Source organism: Acipenser ruthenus, chromosome 1, assembly GCF_902713425.1.
Source record: "Acipenser ruthenus chromosome 1, fAciRut3.2 maternal haplotype, whole genome shotgun sequence".
NCBI classification, from domain to species: Eukaryota; Metazoa; Chordata; class Actinopteri; order Acipenseriformes; family Acipenseridae; genus Acipenser; species Acipenser ruthenus.
The window spans coordinates 47,567,955-47,589,719 of NC_081189.1; positions in this window are offsets into that span (position 1 = coordinate 47,567,955).

Below are 21,765 nucleotides of genomic sequence, written 5' to 3' on the forward strand. Positions count from 1 at the left end.
ATTAATGTAGATTAGGAATAGCAGAGGACCTAATACTGATCCCTGTGGTACATCACTGGTTCCCTCGCTCCATTTTGAGGTTTCTCCTCTAATCAGTACTTTCTGTATTGGTCTGTAGGTAACTACAGACCAATAAGCCTGACTTCTATTATATGTAAACTTATGAAAACTATAAGATCCAAAATGGAAAATTACCTATATGGTAACAATATCCTGGGATACAGTCAGCATGGTTTTAGGAAAGGGAGATGTCTAACTAACCTGCTTGATTTTTTTGAGGATGCAACACTGACAATGGATAATTGCAAAGCATACGACATGGTTTATTTAGATTTCCAGAAAGCTTTTGACAAAGTCCCGCATAAAAGATTAATTCTCAAACTGAACACAGTAGGGATTCAAGGAAATGCATGCACATGGATTAGGGAGTGGTTAACATGTAGAAAACAGAAAGTATTGATTAGAGAAGAAACCTCAAAATGGAGTGAGGTAACCAGTGGTGTACCACAGGGATCAGTATTAGGTCCTCTGTGATTCCTAATCTACATTAATAATTTAGATTCTTGTATAGTAAGCAAACTTGTTCAATTTGCAGATGACACAAAAATAGGAGGAGTGGCAAACACTGTTGCAGCAGCAAAGGTCATTCAAAATGATCTAGACAGCAGACACATGGCAAATGACATTTAATAGGGAAAAGTGTAAAGTACTGCATGCAGGCAATAAAAATGTGCATTATAAATATCATATGGGAGATACTGAAATTGAAGAAGGAATCTATGAAAAAGACCTAGGAGTTTATGTTGACTCAGAAATGTCTTAATTTAGACAATGTGGGGAAGCTATAAAAAGGCCAACAAGATGCTCGGATATATTGCGAAAAATGTTGAATTTAAATCAAAGTAAGTAATGTTAAAACTTTACAATGCATTAGTAAGACCTCACCTAGAATATTGTGTTCAGTTCTCGTCACCTTGTTACCAAAAGGACATTGCTGCTCTAGAAAGAGTGCAAAGAAGAGCAACCAGAATTATCCCGGGTTTAAAATGCATGTCGTATGCAGACAGGCTAAAATAATTTAATCTATTCAGTCTTGAACAAAGAAGACTACGCGGTGATCTGATTCAAGCATTCAAAATCCTAAAAGGTATAGACAATGTCGACCCAGGGAACTTTTCTTACTTGAAAAAAGAAACAAGGACCAGGGGTCATAAATGGAGATTAGATAAAGGGGCATTCAGAACAGAAAATAGGAGGCACTTTCTTTACACAGAGAATTGTGAGGGTCTGGAACCAACTCTCCAGTAATGTTGTTGAAGCTGACACCCTGGGATCCTTCAAGAAGCTGCTCGATGAGATTCTGGGATCAATAAGCTACTAACAACCAAACGAGCAATATGGGCTGAATGGCCTCCTCTCGTTTGTAAACTTTCTTATGTTCTTATGTTGTTCTTATAAGAGGTAACTCTGATATCTGATACTGTGATATATACCGAAAGAACACAGTAAAAAAACAACGTTTTTTTAAACACAGTAGTGGCTGTACAATCCTACTAATATCATTGATCACATTAGTACAAGCTGGTGTAACTAGAGCTGCGGCTGGTCAGGGAGACATTAATATTAACATACAGTAATAGCACTGTCTACTGGCACAATTTTGCTTTACCATTCTGTAGTGGAAAGAAAACCGCATCACAGTCAAAACAATGTAAAGGATTATGCAGTATATGAATATCTCTGAAAACAATTCAGAATTTAGGAAATCTGTAATGATGTTTTTTCACAAGGGACTAAGTTTGGCATTTATTAAATGGGAATCAGAGTTATAGTGCAATTTTAATATAATATTTATGTGCATTGTAGATGGTAGGGTCTGACATTTAAATATATACATGTTTTCATATTTTTTTCTTAGCAGACACATCTTTTTGCTTTGCTGAAACAGTATGTTTATAGTATTGTTAAGTGGCTAAAGTTTTTCCAGTGTGGCTAAAAAATGTTAAGTTACTTTAGCCACAGTGGCTAACTAGGGAGAACATAGTTATGGTATAAATCATAAAGATCTGCAACGTTATTGGTTGTTACAGAGCTGTGTATCAGGGGCACACCCAGGATCTAGTCTCATCTCAACCCTGTTTCACAGGATTATTATTATTTTTTGGCCGTTATGCAAACTGAAAACACAGCGTAACGGCCTGAATACAGCGTCATTTTTCCAGGTAACAACGTAACATCCCGTTACGCTCAACAGCGCGGGCGAGAACCCTGGAGCCATGGTAGGTGAAGTAGCTCACCACTACCACCCCTGTGCTGACTCGGGAGGGCAAAGACGAACACACGCTGTCCTCCGAAGCGTGTGCCATCAGCCGACCGCTTTTTTTCACACTGCGGACTCGCCACGCAGCCACCCAAGAGCTACAGCATTGGAGGACAACACAGCTCTCAGGCAGCTTACAGGCAAGCCCGCAGGTGCCCGGCCAGACTACAGGGGTCCCTGTTGCGCGGTGAGCCGAGGACACCCTGGCTGACCTAACCCTACCTCCCCCCCGTCCCTGCCCCCCGCTCCCCACCCCCCGCCCCCCAGTGCACTACAATTGTCCACGGTCGGCTGTGGAATAGCCTGGACTCGAACCGGTGACGTCCAGGCTATAGGGCACATCCTGCACTCCACGCGGAGCACCTTTACTGGATGCGCCACTCGGGAGCCCACAGGTGAAGTACTTTTTATTTTTATTTTCTTTAAGAATAATTTGAACGTTTAATAGTATGTATTTATAACGGCGACTAGCACTGCAGCCGCACGTAATGTTTTGATAGTTTAATTCGAAGACAAGACAATACTGAGTTTGCAAAATAGGCATATATACACCTTATAGGTTAATTGGAACTTGCCGGTAATAGGTTTGTAAATGAACCAATGAATATAACAGGCACATGTACTGTAGACTTCCTGCCTGAAATCTCGCAAGCTTTCTATTATGACATGTGTAAGGTTCGTCTTCTTTATAATCAAATAGTCTGGACGAAGATTGTCAAAATTAAAAAGTCTTTATTGTGGCAAAAGCAGATGAGGGGGAGAGATCGTTACCGGGGTACTTTGAGCAAGTTTCATTGAACTCTGTATTTTAATGTTGTAACTAAAAGCAACAAACCTGTGCCAAGGAAATAAACAATATTGCTAAGAGGGACAAGACTGGAGTGCGATTAACATACATTAAAAAATTAATCTCCCTAAACAATGTACGCATCAATTGCAGAAGTTAACTTCGATTTTATTGACAGCCCTAATTACTACCCATCTGCAAAAATCTCCTGCTGTACACAGTATATAAAGGTTAGCTACAACTACATTTTACAAGCATAAGCACACATGACAAGAATCACGTCTGCTTACAATTACACCCAAAACAAATAAACCCCCCCTTGTCTCCTGTGGCAACCAAAGAGAAACATGTTGAGAAGCTTTATTTTTTTCCCCTCCCCATGTATCCTGCCTGTCAATCACAAATGCAGATAACAGCTCCTTTCTCCATTCTTTACAAGCTGAGTGGCACTTAATTTAGCCAAACCATCCACCCCCATTGCAGGAATAAATACCAGATATTTACACCTAAAACACAAGATAAGAAGCTAATCCACAGAAAGGTGTGTTGCTAATATAGTACCCCAAACATTAAGCACAAACAGAGTTTCAATGATCTCTTGGTTCCTTACCATTTAAAGGGTACATGTACATACCAAATATATATATACAACCTTACATGTGTATATTGCGTTCACTTGATGATCAAACGAAATGGCAGCTTCAGTGATAGACAATAGATGAATTCATACAGTTAAAGCATAAAACAGATTGCAATATATATATATTAAGTTTACAATTACATATTGTCTTGCAGTGTGATTAGAATGCTGCAGCCTGCTAGCCTATTGTTTTGAAATGAACTTTCGACTGGATTATGTACACATATTTTAAGGTTATGTAGCAGTCGACATTTTGTTTGTATTTTATTTGCTGATCTGTCTTTAAATTATTATTATATTTTACGTAACTTAATGTTTTTTAAAAGCAAAAAAGCCACAATGGTGAAAGACCTGTAAGCATCAGATGCATGTAACCCTATTTATGCACAAACAACTATCCCTTGTCCAAGACATGCAGTGTTGTAAACAAGACAGACTTTTATACATGTAACCATTAAATTAATCTGTATGTTTAATTTAAGCATGCTGCTTTACCAGCCAGTGGTACAACTACAGCTGAGCAGTGTAGTGCTACACATACTGTGACAAAATAATCAAATCAAATACAAGAAAAGAAAGTCTAAAGCACACTGTTTTGGCTGCGCTACAGCCAACTAAGTGCAGTCTCTGGTTTCTTCCTTGGTTATCTTTAGTCCAGCTGCTCTCTGGCTCTCCTTGGCTGTTTCTCTCAAATCTTTCTCTTGGTTCTTCAACTCTCTTTCATCTCACTGCCAGCTTGCTACTTATCTCCCCGTCCAGGCCATGCCCCCGGTGCACCAGCCACCAATCCCAAGCATGCACGGCTTCCCGCTCTCGATCCCTTGATTGTTGCAACATCTTATCCCCTGATTTCTGACAATAGTGTTGCAACCGGGTCCCGCTCGCACGGAAAGCCAAGCTTCTGATTGGTGGTGATTCTCCCGTCTCTGACGTCCCTAAACACCTGCTGCCATTGAACATTTGACTCTGGGTCACAGAACCTGCAGTTACAGTAGACCCAGGGTTATTACAATACTATAAAATTAAGCCAATTTTATAACCAATCCACATATAATTTATATATGAACATATATGTATACACATAAAAAACCAAATGAAGAAAAATTAGAGGCATATAAGTGTAACATATATCGGTTTTAATATATGTAAAGTATAAGTTATTTCTGTATGGGTGAGGTCAACAACACATACATAAAATAAATGTGCAGTTATCTTTTTGCAAAATGTAAACAAACTAAACATTCCAGTAAAAAACTGGTTTGTGAAAGTTAACTAGCAGTTACTTTAAATATACACTTCATTCCCTACTTCAGTCTGTATTCATACCACAGGCACACACACCTACGCTGCTGCTACACTGTCACAGAAACAAAAGCATAAGAATATTTTTGAACTCTGCTTAACCCTTAACCCGTGAAAGCATGTTGATGGATAAGTCACATGGATTTACACAAACAATGCTGTTTTCAATGAAGTCGTTCCAGATTTCTGATGCCAAGGCAAATATATCTGTAGTTGTTCTCAAATCAAAATGCAAAAATATCAAGATTTCTTGAAAAACTCTTGTAATAGTAATATTATAAGACAGCAGACTATATATGCTCATGTAGACAACCAGACGGCAGTTCTCCAAGGAATTGATAGGATTACAATAGATATTTGGATAACACATATCATATCTAGTCAAGAGCAATATTTTATTTAAATACATACTGCTATAAACTCAGCGAAGGTACAGATAACAAACTGGCTTGTATACATATAAAAATAGCATATTGTAGGTTATACTAACAATAAAAGCATGTATTGTAACAAGCCGTCAAAATGACCCTGTCCGACATCATCATAAAAACGCAAAAAACGGGTTTCTAGTTGTTTTTTCTCCGGAAAAAGCCAAGAAAACCATTCAATGGCCGAGTGGGAGCAACAGGCGCCGAAACAAGCCGAAAAAAAGGGCGTATCTCATGAATAGTCATACTTGCCCCTGGCACCAGATAGGGGCGGCCATAAGGAAACAAGCTGCCTGAATCAGTGCACAGAGAATAACACGGACATTTGCAGAGCTTTTTTGAGAAGTTATAGTAATAAAATAATGACTTGGATCGCATTATTGAGGAGTTTGGTGATAAAACGAGTGATCAGGAGATGATCGATCGATATGTACGACTGTTATTATTATTATTATTTATTTCTTAGCATATGTGAAAGCTATAGCGAACGAAAGGGTGGGGCAGGGCTGGAGATGCCCAGTGAGTGCTTTGTTGATATGCAGGGCCTTTTAAACCTGTTTGACTGTGGAAAAAAATACTTTTAAACAGCGCATCTAAAATTAACTGCGTGTGTGAAAATAAATTGGACCTGACGCGCCTGACACGCACTTAATAAATGGACTGCAAAGGGTTAAAGTTGCAGAACGTACCGATACGTTCGTACTCCCTGGGGACCAGAAAGCAGCGAACGTACCAGTACGTTCGTACTACTCGAAGGGTTAAAGAGAACGTTGAGTTTACCGTGTCCCATGGTTGGTCCAGATCTCTCTGTGAACTGTTTGTCCAGATGACCTCCATGTGCGAGCTTGCAGTAGACAGATTTAAGCAGTCGAAGTTCGAGGGTGTACCAGGGTCAGTTGCGATCTTTCTTGAGAATTCTGATTGTAAGCGGGGCAACAGTGTCAATGATATGAGTAAGGGTGGCATTGTAGAGGGTCACTGCATCATCAACTGAGGACAGGAGAGTACCAGTTAGAGGGGATGCAGAGACACATTCTGAGGGTTTCAGAGGATTCAGTAGATTCCAGGGACGGAACAATATCAGTAGGAAGGAGCAGGGAGGTTAATATTAGCAGTAAATAAGAAATGGTCAGCGAGAGAGACATCTGAGACGGAGAGATTGGAGACATCAAGGCCCCTGGTGATGAGCAGATCCAGGGTGTGTCCTCGGGTGTGAGTGGGGATGTCGACAGATTGAGAAAGTCCAAGACAGTCCAGAAGCGTGTTGAAGTCAGTCACTACGGGGGAGGAAGGCAAGTCAACATGAATGTTGAAGTCACCTAGGAGTAGGATTTTGTCAGTTGAAGTGCAGACGAGGAAGAGGAATTCTGAAAACTCGTCAATAAAAGCAGAGTTGTTTGGTGGACGGTAGAGAACAGCAAGGGTAAGGGACATGGGAGAGGGGAGCTTGATGACGAGATGCTCAAATAAAGAAAAGGCAGGCAAAGAAAAAACTGAGGAAGCGACCACAGAATTTGCAATAACAGCAGTGCCCCTGCCTCAGCCAGTGAGGTGAGGTTTGTCAAAGAGGGTGGCTAGATGCAGCGAGTGCAACAAAGTCTTCAATCCCACATTGGATCAAACTCGGCAACAAAGCTTTCAATTCTTGATAGAATCAACAAACAGCTGCAACAAAGTCTTCAGTCCTCGGTATAGGATCCACAACAGCACCCGTCCACTCTGTCCTCTTCGCTGAATCTTTTAGCTACGCAGGGAGCAGGGCACAGTTTCTTTTGGATACTGGTTTTAGATGTACAGCAGACCTAGACTAGTTTGACTGATAACAGTCTCTGTAGGTTTTACGGCAGTCCTCTAGCCGGGGCTCAGTCTCGTTGCTTGTGGTCATTGACTCGCTTGCAGCTTGCTTCCTCGTCTTGGGTCCGTTTGAGGCAGAGGTCGTCTTAGGTACCGGAGTTGCAGCTTTGCTTAGCAGAGTGACAACACCTTGTTTAGCATTCGATTGTGGAGTGCAAAATGTTTAGTTTTGCTTGAATATTTATAGTCTTTTCACTCTACTGCATAGCCACTTGAGATAATTTGTGTGTCTTACCTTTTTTTAAACTCACAGTCCTTTGATGTTTTAATGTCCTTTTCCACATAACTAGTTTATGTCTTCCAGGGGGTACGTGGGAAGATTTTCAAAAATGTGCAAAAAAAAAAAAATATTGGGAAAAATATGTTCAAGTTATTTCAATCTCAATAGGCAGGAAAACATTTACTGAGGTCACTGGTGTGAAATCTCTAGTTTATTTTGTATTTATAGGACAATTTTTTACTTTAGTTTCGGTGTGTATTTTTTATTCACCCTGGCCACTTCCCGCCAGCTGACCCTCGCTCGCTCCTCCGCGGCCGCGCGCCAGAGTCACTCACGATTTCAGGTAACAGGCAGCTAGCTTTGAGTAGAAGAAAGACACTAGCTATGGATCAATGGCTGAAAAAACGCACTGTTCCAAGCAGCAGCAACGCTAGCGGCAGGTCAAGTGAACACGTGGAGAAAAGAAAGAAAGTTGACAAGTCAAAGTACCTTCAATTTCATGAACAGTATGTCCTCTTCGGTTTCACATCCACACCTACAGAGCCGCCTCAGCCACTGTGTTTCCTCTGCGGCGATGTGCTCTCAAATAATAGCATGAAACCAGCCCATTTACAACGGCACCTCAGTACCAAGCATCTTTCCTGTGTGGGAAAGACAGCAGAGTTTTTACATAGAAAGCTGTCGGAATTTAAGGGAAGTCAAGAGAAATTAAAGAAAGCAACTGCAGTATCAACCAAAGCATTGGAAGCCTCATATGCTGTGTCGCTACTTGTGGCTAAGTCCAAAAAGCCGTTTACTATAGCTAAGGAGCTAATTTTGCCTGCTGCTGTTATTCTCGCAGAAACAATGATTGATAAGAAAGCAGCTGATGCACTGAAGACTGTACCATTGTCAAATAACACGGTGTGTCGCAGGATCGATGACATGGGCGTTGATATTGTTGATCAAGTGGTGGAAAAGTTCAAACATTCTGGTTCATTTGCTCTGCAGTTGGATGAATCGACCGATGTCAAAGGGGAAGCCCAGTTGATTGCGTTTGTGCGATACAGAGACATTTCGGAAATTAATGAGCACATTCTGTTCTGCAAGAAGCTAACGGGGAGCACTACGGGTGAGGATGTGTTTCACATTATTGACAGCTTTTTCTCAGAGCACAATCTGGATTGGAAATCCTGTACTCATTTGTGCACGGATGGTGCGGCATCAATGACTGGGAGGGTGAAAAGATTACTTGCCCAAATAAAGAAGGTCAATGCCGACGTTGAGTGGAATCACTGTATCATTCACAGGGAGGCACTGGCCAGCAAGAGAATGAGTCCTGAGTTACATGATGTTTTGAATGACGCAGTGAAAGTGATTAACTTTATCGAGTCCAGGCCTCTGAATCACAGACTGTTTGAAAGGCTCTGTCATGACAGTGGGACTGAGCACCAGCAGCTACTGCTTCACACTGACGTACGTTGGCTATCGAGAGGGAAAACACTACAGAGGCTTTTTGAGCTGCGCGACGAAGTAAGTGCTTTTCTGTCAGAGCACTCACACCCCCTTGTGGCTGTGTTCGAGGACACAGACTGGGTAGCCCGCCTTGCCTATCTTGCTGATGTGTTCAGCAAACTGAACAACCTGAATCTAACTCTGCAAGGTAAAGACACACACATTCTAAACGTGTATGACAAAGTGTGTGGATTCATGAAGAAGATCAAACTCTGGGAGCGGAAATCTGAAGATGGGGACATAAGTTGTTTCCAGCAGCTTGACACCTACCTTTCTACAGGTGATGTTGACAGAGCTCCTATGGTGCAACTAGTGAGCACACATTTATCCAAACTCAACAGTGAGTTCAACTCCTACTTCCCTGACATTGAAAACAAGTCTGCCAAACTTGACTGGGTGCACAAACAACAACATTCCTACCAGACTGCAGGAAAATCTGCTGGATGTGTCCTCAGACCGTGGCTTGAAGATGAGGTACTCAGAGACAACACTGTCACAGTTCTGGTGTGATGTGGAGAAGGAATATCCTGATTTGGGGAAACATGCACTGAATGAACTGCTGCCATTTGGATCTACATATTTATGTGAAGTGACATTTTCATCTATGACCATAATCAAGACCAAGCACAGGAACAGACTCAACTTGGAGAAAAGCCTGATAACTGCTGTTGCCACACTGTCCCCGAGACTGACAAAGCTTATGAGTGAGAGACAGGGTCAAGTTTCTCATTGATTGGTGAGTCCTCATGTGTCATACGCAAGTCTATACATATGGGTGATATTGAGAGTAGGCTGCTACTATGTGTATAAAATGTGATCTTTGTTTTTGTATAACTGGTCTGGACTCTTGAAGATGTGAAAAAGTCATACAAATATTAAACTGATAAAAGTATGAGTATTATTATAGTAATACATTATCGTTATTCACAGGTAAATGACACAGACAAATAATATTGATATTAAACCTAATTTAGTCAAATTTACACCTAATCTAGGAATCACACCGGTCACACACACATAAGGGGGTACTTCAGGCAGGTGAAAGTGTTTTGGGGGTACAATACCCAAAAAAGGTTGGGAACCACTGGATTAAGTTAAAACTGGAACATTGAGTCTTTAGATGCAACAAAGCAACATCTACCCCACAGGCTTCTATTTCTGAAAATTTTCTCCACAAGATCAAGAGGTACAATGCATAGAAGATATAATTACCTTAAAGTCTGTGCAAAAGATTTGCAACCATACAAAATGTTTGAAAGCCAGTCTTTTCAAGAACTTGCATAGTCACTTATCAACATAGGAGCTGCGAAAGGAAAAGTTAATGTGGATGAACTCATCTTGTTTTAGCCACGAAAAAATGTTCTACAGTAAAGGCTGAAACATTGCCAGTTATTTAACGTTCGATTTCAGAAGCATCGGCCTGTGGGACTTCAACTGACATGTGGACAGGTGATTACTGAAAGGTCCGCTATTTGTGTATTACTCTGCATTTTATCGATAAGAACTGGAGTCTGCAATCTCGTGTGATTTGTACATGTGCTTTTCCATATCAATCAAAAATTTCAGTGAACATAAAATCTAAAATGTAAAAACAATTATCAGATTTTGGATTGTCATCTGATGAAATCTACAAAATTGTGGTTATCACTGACCAGGCCAATATCGAAGCTGCTTTAGGTCAATTAAATTTGAGCACACTTTCAAGAAGAGAACAAGGAATTTCAGCCAGTGACCCTGTGCCTTGAGCAATGCAAGGCATTGGTTACCTAGTTCAAACATGCAGGATTGCAAGTCAACTTGAAGCACACGCTGAAATAAGAATGTCAAACTAAATGGAATACAGATGTGTTCAGATGATTCTTGTGAGCTGTGCTGAAATTCACAGAAGGAGCAACATCGTAAGGAAATGCTTCAGCTAACTCCAACCCTTCAAACATGCAAGTCTTCTGCGTCTGACTCCAGAGTGCTGGAGATCCTGTAAATCCACTGCAAATGACAACTTGCAAACCAATTTGTACTAGAGCATCACGCTATGCTGTCAGTAATGCTAAAACATCTATGCATGTTTATCAAACAAGAGAGTTAAGACATCTATAAAAGAGCAAGGGTTGAGGTGGTGAAGTTTGCTGCAGACACAGGGACTGATCGTTATGGGCCACAAAATTAATGTGAGCACAGCTACTCTGCTACAGCAGCACATCCAAATCAAAGAGTAGCACAAGGCTCTGAGATTGATTTTAGTCAGAGGGAGGATTTGGATGTGAGAGAACAAGAGGTGTCAGACAAAGTCACAACAACCTTGGAACAGAAATTGGCCATGGGTGATAGTCTGTCATTTTGGAGAACACATGAAAAAGAACCCTCCTGATGTCCAGGCTTGCCAAAAAGATTCTGTGTGTTCCAATATCAAGGCCATTTTTGCATTGCCAGGTCGTACACTGGAGAATCGCTACACAATCAATCCCCTCGCAAAAATTTGTGCTTTTGCACATAAATTGATATTTTCCAACACGGCACAAAACAGTTGTGCGAAGTTGGAAATGTGTTTGTGCCTCGCAAAACCACCTGCGCATTCAATACAAAAATAGCAGAAATGCACAAGGGCTATGTGTGAATGCACAGAATTGGAATACTACATGACAATGGACTGCTAAAAATACCCTGCCAAGCAACTATCATAGGTGTACAGTACATAGCAATATTCGTCAGATACACTCAAATGTAACCTGCACGTGGAATGCAGACTGAAAGCTCACCACACCTTGGCACCCCCACCCCCACCCCCACAAACATATAAATAAGCTTCTAAATGGAGAAATGAAACAATGGACCACTGGATAGTGTAGGCTATTCAACATATAACTTAAATAAAAAATATATTGTAGTGCCTTACTAACTGGTTAAGTGTCAACATGAAGGAGACAGACAAAATATTTCTGTAGCATCAAATTCCACTCTTTATTTTACAGAAACGCGCCTGTCAGCTGGTGTTCTGAGTAGCTCTGACCCGTGCTCCTTACACTATACATAAACATATTTACAGAAGTGTGGACTGTAAAGAAACCCACAATGCTGAAAACACTACTCTATTCAGAAGCTCCAAAGACAGGAATCTCAGCATGGAGCTGGCCAAGAACGTTACCTGTGGATGCAGCCTGCATATGTGCATCCCTTACTCATACTCCTGCTGAAAGCCCCTTCCAATTGCCCCCCACTCACCACTCACCCTGCTCCTACCACACATGTATGGCATAGTCAATAGCATGGAATGCAGATTGTGGGTGTCAAAGTATGCTTCTGATATCAATGAGAAATAAATAACAATACTTAAAAAAAAAAAAGTCAGCTGTGTCCTTATACCTGAGTGTGGAATTACCGGGTGAGTGGCATGAAAAGGAAAGGGAGCCTTTGGAGAATGCAACTACAGGGATATTTTATGGATTGAGCCCTTGGGCACTGTGTCCCTTTGCCAGTGTTGCTGAGGATAGGGCACTTAGCTAAACGCATGAAATGGAAACATTCTGCGCATTGCAAGCCTGTCACGCTTATCACAAAACTTAGCCATTTTCATTCAAATTTGGCCTTTGGAGCAATTCAAATATTTTTGTGCTTATGCATATGAAATTTGCACCCATGCATACATGTGTACCTAATGTTTATCACTATCACAGTCATTAGCATGGCTAATAAGCTAAATATTTAAAGGGCCATCATAGATTCTACGGAATTCATACAGATGTATCTATGCTGTGCTGTTTGCTGGGGAGTGAATCTATGATTTCTCTACTTCTGTCTCCATAATTTTGACAGGTGTCACACAAATATGAGTACATGTTACCTATTCTAATTCGTTTACATTATTTGACTTTCTTGTTTTCTGTTACAGTAACATTCGTTTTTTTTTTCTTTCTCAGTATTAGCCGTGATCCTGTTTATCAAACCGCTATTACTCCCTGTCTGAATCCACAATCATAACAATCTCTGTCTCGTAGTCAGTTTACAAACAAAGAAAGGCTTGACATAAAAAAAACGTGTGCTAGGAGGAGGGGGGCGTGTCTTGTTTGCTGCATTTAAAAAAAAAATTGAATAGCTTACTTTATATTAAAAAAAGACATGTGTTGTAATGCATAGGTCACATTGACCCATGTGGCGGTTCTAGGTAGAACTGTTTTTATAACTTTAAATTTTTGCGATTCTGGTATTTATCGCCGTCTGGATATATATTTAGGAAAAGTCAAAAACTGACATACACATACGATTTACAACGGAAGAGTAATTAACATTTTAAATCCAAAATGGGCCAAATTGACCCGGATGGCGGTTCTAGTTTTAAAGCTAGGGCTATGAACAGTTACTTTTTAAGGATTTCTTCCCTCCAAAATGGATGAACTCTTGATCTGAAGCAGCAGAAATCCTAATTCATAATATGGGTAATTCAATGAAATCCTTTCTTGATCCACAATATTACACTTGTCAGATTTTAAAGAATACAAAAGCAACTTTTGTAAACATTATTCAAAAGAACACAACAAATAATAATAATTCATGGGCGGGAGCTAGAGCTGCGTGAAGAATATGGGTTAGTATTTAGAGGCTTAGCCTCGAGGGAGTGATGATGGCCTGCAGAACAGGAGAGCTTGTGATGATGGCCTGCGGGCCAGGATTGCTTGTTTTGAACTGTTAGTGTCAGGGCCAGGGCAAAGGACGGGGTCCGGACTTTATACCGCAAGAACCTCGTACTGCGGAGGTCGGCCCCCTGGGCCCCCGGGACCCCTGAAAAGAATCCTTGGAGGCCTCATGGACCGGGCCATGCCCTCAGAGGACGGAAAAGTTCATAACCTGGAAAGAAGGAAGAAAAGAGAATTCCTGTCTCCAGGAGCCGCCAAGGCCAGGCACTGGAGTGCGCCCGCAGGGGTATAGAGTTTTGTTAGTATTTGGTTTTAGTATTTAAGAATTGTAGAAGACCACCGCTCCTACTGGTACAGTAAGAGATAAACGACAGAGTCTCTGTGTGAGACAAGAAATAGCGCATGAACTGCGAAAGAACAGCATGGCCGGTGGTCTCCTCTGACTCACTGCGGCGAGGACCCCCCTTTTTAACGAAGGCATGAGTAGCTGCGGCTGACTTGAGGCCAGGATAGTGAGACTCACTGTCCCCCCAAAAGGATGGACCACACCTGTGAAGACAAACAAAAGACTGCATGCCAATGCGCAACAAAAAACAGAGCAGGACAAAGAGAGGAGGTGGTTAGTAAGACGGTCTATGTGCAACCCTCTGCTCGGTGGAGAGGAAAAACCTCCTCTGCTAGGAGGAAACCTCTGGTGGTGGGAAGGGTGCCCCCACTCCGGGCATACCAGCAATTGATTGGCGAGCTGCTGAGATGTCTGTAGGAAGAGAACGGAGTAGGAGTGATCTGCTGCTGATGACCAGAGACCCATAGTTTTTATAAGGTGATGACTAAGATTGGCTTTTTCTGCTGTTGAGGCTGTTTGAGGGGGATGGAGGGGCAGATGCAGAAAAAACTGCAGTGGCAGTTGATGTTCCTGCTGAAAATGTTCCCTTTCAGAAAAATAAAATGAGCGTGGAAAGTAGCTTTGAAAATATCTTTAGTTCAGTAGCAGTGAATACTGGAAGTGTACAGGATGGGAAAGTCCAGTAAAATGCAGTGTGAAGCCTTTTTCCAAAAATTAAACTTGACAGAAACAACAACTCAGCCATTTCTATTTGCAAGCACTCTAAAATTAGAACTGTATTAGAAAATGTTCCTTTTCAGAAAAATAAAATGAGCTTGGAAAATATCTGATTTCCATTAACGAGGGTAGATGTTAAAATTTCATGGTGATTTTAACTCAGCTCTCGCCAAGATAAGCACCAACTGAGACGTAGATTTACAGTAAATAATGTAATTGAATATAAAAAATAATGTGATATCTTGTAACAATTGTAAGTCGCCCTGGATAAGGGCATCTGCTAAGAAATAATTTAATTTAACAGTAAACTAATGTGATCCATCTGTGTCTCCATCCATTTGCGCTTCCTTCCATATGATGATGTAGATATCCTTCTGTCTGGTGTTGATGGCTGAAGTGTAATGCTGGCTCCAGGGATCAGCTTATTGCCTCCCTAGCGCATCAGCACACACAACGGCTGTGATGCTGGCTCCGGGGATCAACCACAGTGCGATCTCCCCAGTGCATCAGCATGACAACCGTCTGGATTGAGCTAAGTAGGGTACATCTCTGGGGTCTTCAAGTGGGCACCTTCCATCGACTAGCCCACGACACCTCAAGAGGGCTCGACGGTGATTCTGGCGTCCCAGCATCACCCCCCTCCATCCCCCATTCAACTCAGCCCAGCTTACTTACCCGTACATCAGCGTTTCTTTCTTTCTATTGCGCTTGAGATCCCCAGCCAGAATCTTTCCGTCTCAACCACAGCCACTTGTTGCTCCTCTCTGCTGCTTCAGATAAGTTCTTCACTGTGCGAGGCAACTCTTGGCCACTGAATCCAATGTCTCTGAGAAACCGGGTTGTAGAGTGTGCCACAAATCCTCAACAACCCACCTCCATTGGGTAAACCCGGACTCTCCATCCTCGCTGTTCCGCTTCAGTGGCTAGTTGAGCATACCGGAGTTTCTTCCTCTCATACGCCTCATCTACAGCATCCTCCCATGGCACTGCTAACTCTAACAGGTGAACAAGGCGTGCTGCTCCAGACCACAAGACAATATCTGGTCGAAGGTTAGTGGTGGCAATCTCGGGTGGAAAAATAAGCCGTTGACCAACATCTGCCAGCATTTTCCAGCATTTTCTAGCAGCTTCCAGTTGTCCTGGGCGAGGATTGGTTTTAACACCTTTTCTTGGTGGTTGCTCTGCTGGGCGGAGGAATGTTGTCTTTTGTGTGTAATGTTTTGATGGAACAGGTGGCAAACATTGCAGCACCTGGTCATGGCGCCAAGTAAACTGTCCTTGGCTAAGAGCCACCTTACATCCTGTCAAAATATGCTTTAATGTTGCAGGTGATGAACACAAAGGACATGAGGGATCCTCTCCTACCTAGAGGTTTAGGTGCTGTGGTGATGGGAGAACATCATATGTTGACCTGATGAGGAAACTGAACCTGCTTGGTTAAATTGATCATAGGTCTTGCCAGCCAATCTTGCGTTGTTCCACACTCTCCCATCTCATCCATTCTCCCTGCTTGGCCTGGGAAATGGCCTTTATGCACCTCATCCTCTCCTGCTTTTGCACCTCGTTGACTACCAGCTTCCTCCGTTGAGCTTGGGCTGCCTTGTGGCATGTAGGAGGAGCTGAACTGAGACCAAGACCCCCTCTTCCATACTGAACTTGCCCCATGATATCACCAATTCGAAGGGCAGCCTTTGCATCTTCCACAGCTTTCTTTGCCGCCCACTTTCAGTTTTCAACACAGGTTGCCTCCCTTTCGCATTTGTCGCGTGACTCTACTAATGTAATTTCCAGTCTGACCTTGGCGCACTTAAACTCCTCGGTTAGAGCAGAGACTGGTAGCTGCAGTATTCCTTTACCATAAAGTCCCACTCTGCTGAGGCAGCATGGAACTCCCAACCATTTCCTGATGTATGAACTGATTAAAGCTTCCAGCTTCTCTACTGTTGTCAAAGAAACCTCGTACACAGTCAGTGGCCACAGCAACCTCGGCAGTAGACAAACTGAAAGCACCAGAGTTTTAGTTTACCTGGTAAAGCGCTGCTGTCTATGCTCTTCAACCCTTCCACTGCTTGTTGTCTAACTTCTCCCACACAAACTGTGTCCTTTAGATCCCCGTCGTACCATCTCCCAAGACTCTTCACTGGCTTCTCAGACACTTGGTATTGCCTCACCATTAATGAAAAACGTTTTATCAACTACTTTACCTTTAATTATAGAGATGCCCCTTGATTTAGTGGGCTTGAATTGCATTCATGCCCATTCAATGTTATTGGTTAATTTGCCCAATAACCGATTAGTGCAGGCTACTGTTGTAGTCATGGTTGTCATGTCATCCATGTATGCTCGAATTGGTGGTAGTCGCATTCCAGAAGCCAAGCGCTCTCGTCCCACTACCCATTTTGATGCCCTAATGATTACTTCCATTGCCATGGTAAAAGCCAGTGGAGAAATGGTGCATCCTGCCATTATTCCAACCTCTAGGCATTGCCATGTAGTGCTGAATTCTGAAGTTGAAAAACTAAATTGCAAATCTCCAAAGTAGGCTTTCACTAAATTTGTTATTGTCATCGGTACACTGAAAAAAATCAATGCTGCCCAAAGAAGTTCATGTGGCAATGAACCATGTGCTTTAGCCAAATCCAGGAATGTCACATGGAGTTCCTTTCTCTCCTTTTTAGCTGATTGAATTTGTTGCCAGATCACATTGATGTGTTCTAAGCATCCTGGGAAACCTGGAATGCCCGCTTTTTGTATTGAAGTGTTAATGAAACAGTTCTTTAATAGGTAAGTTGACAATCTCTGAGCAATAATACTGAAGAAAATCTTGCCTTCTACGTTTAATAGGGAAATAGGGCGAAACTGACTGATGCTTGTAGAATCTTTTTCTTTAGGTATAAAGACTCCACCTCTTGCTCTTGGTACAACCTGTTTTTCCCATGCCACTTTCATCAATTTCCACAGGATTCGTAGAACTCCTGAAGCACTCTTGTACACTCTGTACAGAATTCCATTAGGCCCTGGAGATGATGAAGCCCTTGCTTTTTTCACAGCTTGCTCTACTTCTTTCCACTTAGGTGCACAGTCCTCCATTTGGTATTCTGGTGGATTGATAGGTGGGATGTCTGAAGGAATTGACTTAGGCTCCTGCCTTTTTGAATCTGTATATGTTTCCTCCAAACATCTATCCGTCTCAAACTTAGATGCTTTTAGTGTGCCATTCTTCTCACTGGTGAATAAATTTGAATGGGTCTTTATAAAAGTTAGTTCTCGCATGCTTTTTGTAGCGTTTCCGTAGGCGCTCAGCTCTGCGCAATGTTGCAAGCTTATCTTTTATGACCCTTTGTAAGAGATTGAGTCCCTCTTTCTGACTTTGTTCTGCTCTTCTCCATTGCTTCCTCAGCTGTCTCCTTTCTCCTGCTGCCGTCTAGACTTTCTAGGAATAGTTTGTACTTTTTCCTTCCTTTTTTCAACTCCAAACCTCTCGCTTCCATATGCGTAGATGATGTCCCCAAATTTATCCATCTTCTTTTCAACTGTAGCAGAGAATGTGTACAGGACAGGAAAGTCTCCTGGTTGCTGTGCTTCTGTGCTGAGAGGAGGCGACAACCATGACTGGAGAGGAGGGGCTTCTGCAGCTTGTTCTGGGAGCTGCAGCCTGTCCTGTGAGCGAATTGTGCGAGCAAGTTTGCAGAAGCACGCTTGTGAGAGGGAAGCAACGTGGATGAAGCAGATATAAAGGTACATTTATTACTGAGCAACGCCATACACATGCTTCCAGCCAGGGTTTTTAAGAGTTTGGCAAGTGGCCGATCCTTATAAAATAGCTGCTCCGGAGGCTGAGCCTGCTGGCGGGGGCGTTTTGATCTCCGTAGTGCCGGGTCAGCAGGTCTGGTGCTGGGTAGAGGTCTACATTAAAAGTAGACTGTCCATCGGAGAAATTAATAAGATATTTTGAGGCGAATCAGGCAGGGAGTTTTCCTGCAATGGATGCAAAAAAGCAAAACACACAAAAAAGCATAACGCAAGAGAAGGAACATAGATTGTGACGTGGCTTAAATAGGCAGCTAGCTTTGATAGGCAGGAGAAAAATAAGAGGAGAGCAACTCCAGCTCCCGCCTCCGAACTCCACTTTAAAGTTAACATTAAAAAAATGTCTATGAATATGTTTCACTGCCTGCATTTGGCACAGACATTTTTCTATTCTGTTTTATTTTTCTGCTACAAGTTTAAAGTTAAGGACATGAATTTGTAAGTTAAAGAGTATGACAAGCAGTAATTTAGACTGAGACATTTTTGTTTGGTGGTTTGATTACTTTAAAGTTAGAAAGCAGTCACTTTTTATGATTGCATGTTCTGAAGTACAAACATTTACAATAAAAAAAAACGTTTTTCAGAAGCTGTGCAGTGTTATTTGTTTAAAAAAATGTTTTAAATGTAAATACTGTAACAAGCTGTCCTTACCGTAACTATAGTGTCATCACCGTAACAATGGTTATTTTAACAAATAAAACTGCAGCTGCAGTACCAGGGGTGGGGGTTATACTGTCAAGGTGTTCAGAGATTCATGTCTTAAATAAAGAAGTTTGTTATGTTTTTTCCACTGCTACTTATTTTACAATAAAAAATATCTACACAAAACCTCATGCACTTGCAAAAACTAAATTTAATTTTAGTAGTCATTAAAAACTAAAAATCGAAGTTTTTCTTCTAAATATGAATTATTATTTTGTATTAATATGTAATATTATAATATTTAATAAATATGGTGTGTATTTCTTTATACAAGATATTTTATTTGTGTTACGGTAATGGCAGCTGCATAAGTTAAAAAAAATTGAAACCCCCAAAATATATAAAAATACTAAAATTTTTATATATTTTCATTGATTCAGATTGTTTCAATGAAAAAAAAAAATTCCCGTAGAATGACCCATTTATATATATTGTGAACTGGCTGGCACCACTCACGGTTCTTGCCCCTTTAAAAATTTGACCCAGACACAGAAATTGATTTTTTTACACACTAACACGCTATATTTTTAATAAACAAAATAAGCAAAACACAAAATAAACAAAACAAACACCTAGCTCCTTTTAGAGCACTGACTAAACACACGGGAACCTAACTAACCCGCAGGACGGCTAAGCCGTTTATCTGCTACAAACACCAAAATACTCTCTTGAACTTACTTCTTAACGACTGCTTGGAAGCAGAGCACCTCTTCTGCCTCCTTCTCCTCAGCAGCCCCGAGCAAACTTACTGCTTCCCTTTTATACCCTGCACCTGGCTCTAATTTAATAATAAGCACCAGGTGCAGGGGATAATTAGGCAATAAAACAATTCACAAATTAAAATTAAACAATAAAGCAAAACAATCAAACAATAAAGAAAACAAAAATGTGCCTGCGCACATGTCCTACAGAGGGAGGATTTTAACCCCCCTCCCTACTGTCTTACACATCCCACCCTTGCCTTTTCAAGACACCAGCCATTCAATGGCTACCTCCCTCCACCCTTAAAAGACCACCCACACTCAAGTCCAGCAATGTCAATTGCCGCCCTCTTCCACGGGCGGGCTTGAGGGTGGGTCAGTCCCTCCGGCGCTGCCAGGGAGGTACCACGACCCGGTGACACGGGACCCCACCAGGATGACAGGGCCGACTGCAGCGACGACCGGGACACCGGAGACTGCAGCAGCGGGCAAAGGTCTTCACCTGGGGACTTGCATAGCGATGTCCGATCACCCGGGGGGAGCGAAGAAGCGACATCTGGCAGCAGCCCAGCGACGTCTGGGTGATTGGGGAGAGCGGAGTGGGGAACCAGGTGTGGAACTGTGGCTGATGGTGTAGGTTCCTTGGTTCCAGGTCTAGCGCCAGGTGGTCTAGGCAGACCTGCAGGGTGTCCAGGAGCAAGGGGTAAGGGACCGTACCCGACAGCACCAGACTGGTTTCCAGGGGTGGTGGTCGGGGCTGTGGTGGAGGTAACTCCCTCACCTCCTCTGGCTCTCAGGGCGGCAGCTCAACCCCCTCTGGCTCTCAGGTCAGCAGCTCCACCCCCTCTGGCTCTCGGGTCGGCAGCTCCACCCCCTCTGGCTCGCGGGACGGCAGCTCCACCCCCTCTGGCTCGCGGGACGGCAGCTCCACCCCCTCTGGCTCGCGAGACGGCAGCTCCACCTCCTCTGGCTCGCGGGATGGCAGCTCCACCCCCTCTGGCTCGCGGGACGGCAGCTCCACCCCCTCTGGCTCTCGGGAGCAAATGAAGACTTTTCAGCCTGTGACCTTCTGGGAGATGTAGTTCTTTTTCCCCCTCCAGGACTACACTCACACATCCTCCCCCTTGTCTTTACAAGATACCGGCCATTCGACGGCCACTTCCCTCTACCCTTAAAAGACCACCCACCCTCAAGTCCGATCTTTTTAATCGTCACCCTCTTCCACGGGCAGGCTTGAGGGTGGGTCGGTCCTTCCTCTGGCGCACTCAGGCAGGGTCCACACACCAGCAAGAAGGGACCCAGACGGCTTGTCCTGGGCAACCGAAACGCAGGCGGGTGACCAGGAGCAAGGACTGACAGGCAGAGGTGCGCGGCTGTGGACCAGCGCAGTGACATCTTGGATCTCAGGGGGAGTGGAGCAGGAAGTAGGGGGAACGGAGCAACCAGCAGGGGGAGCGCCAGTGACGTCTGCCTTTTGCGCAATGACGTCTTCCTTCTGCGCAGCGACGTCTGGGTTCCAAGGGGAAGGGGAGTAAGGGACCAGGCAAGCGACTGTGCCTGACCGTCCTGCGACCTGGGCACAAGGTCGAGTGGAGGGAGGTCGAGTCATTCCGGGCTGGTGTCCACGTACCTGGAGCACGGGACCACACTTGATAGCACCGGAGTGCCTCCCCCGGCCTGTTGCTGAGGCTCTGTTGGAGGTGGGTTGCTCACCTCCTCCCCCTTGACTTCAGCCGGTGGCTCCAGTGACAGGAACAGCTCCTTGTCCTGCTCAGGAAGCAGCACCTCCTCCTCTGGCTCTCGGGACGGTAGCTCC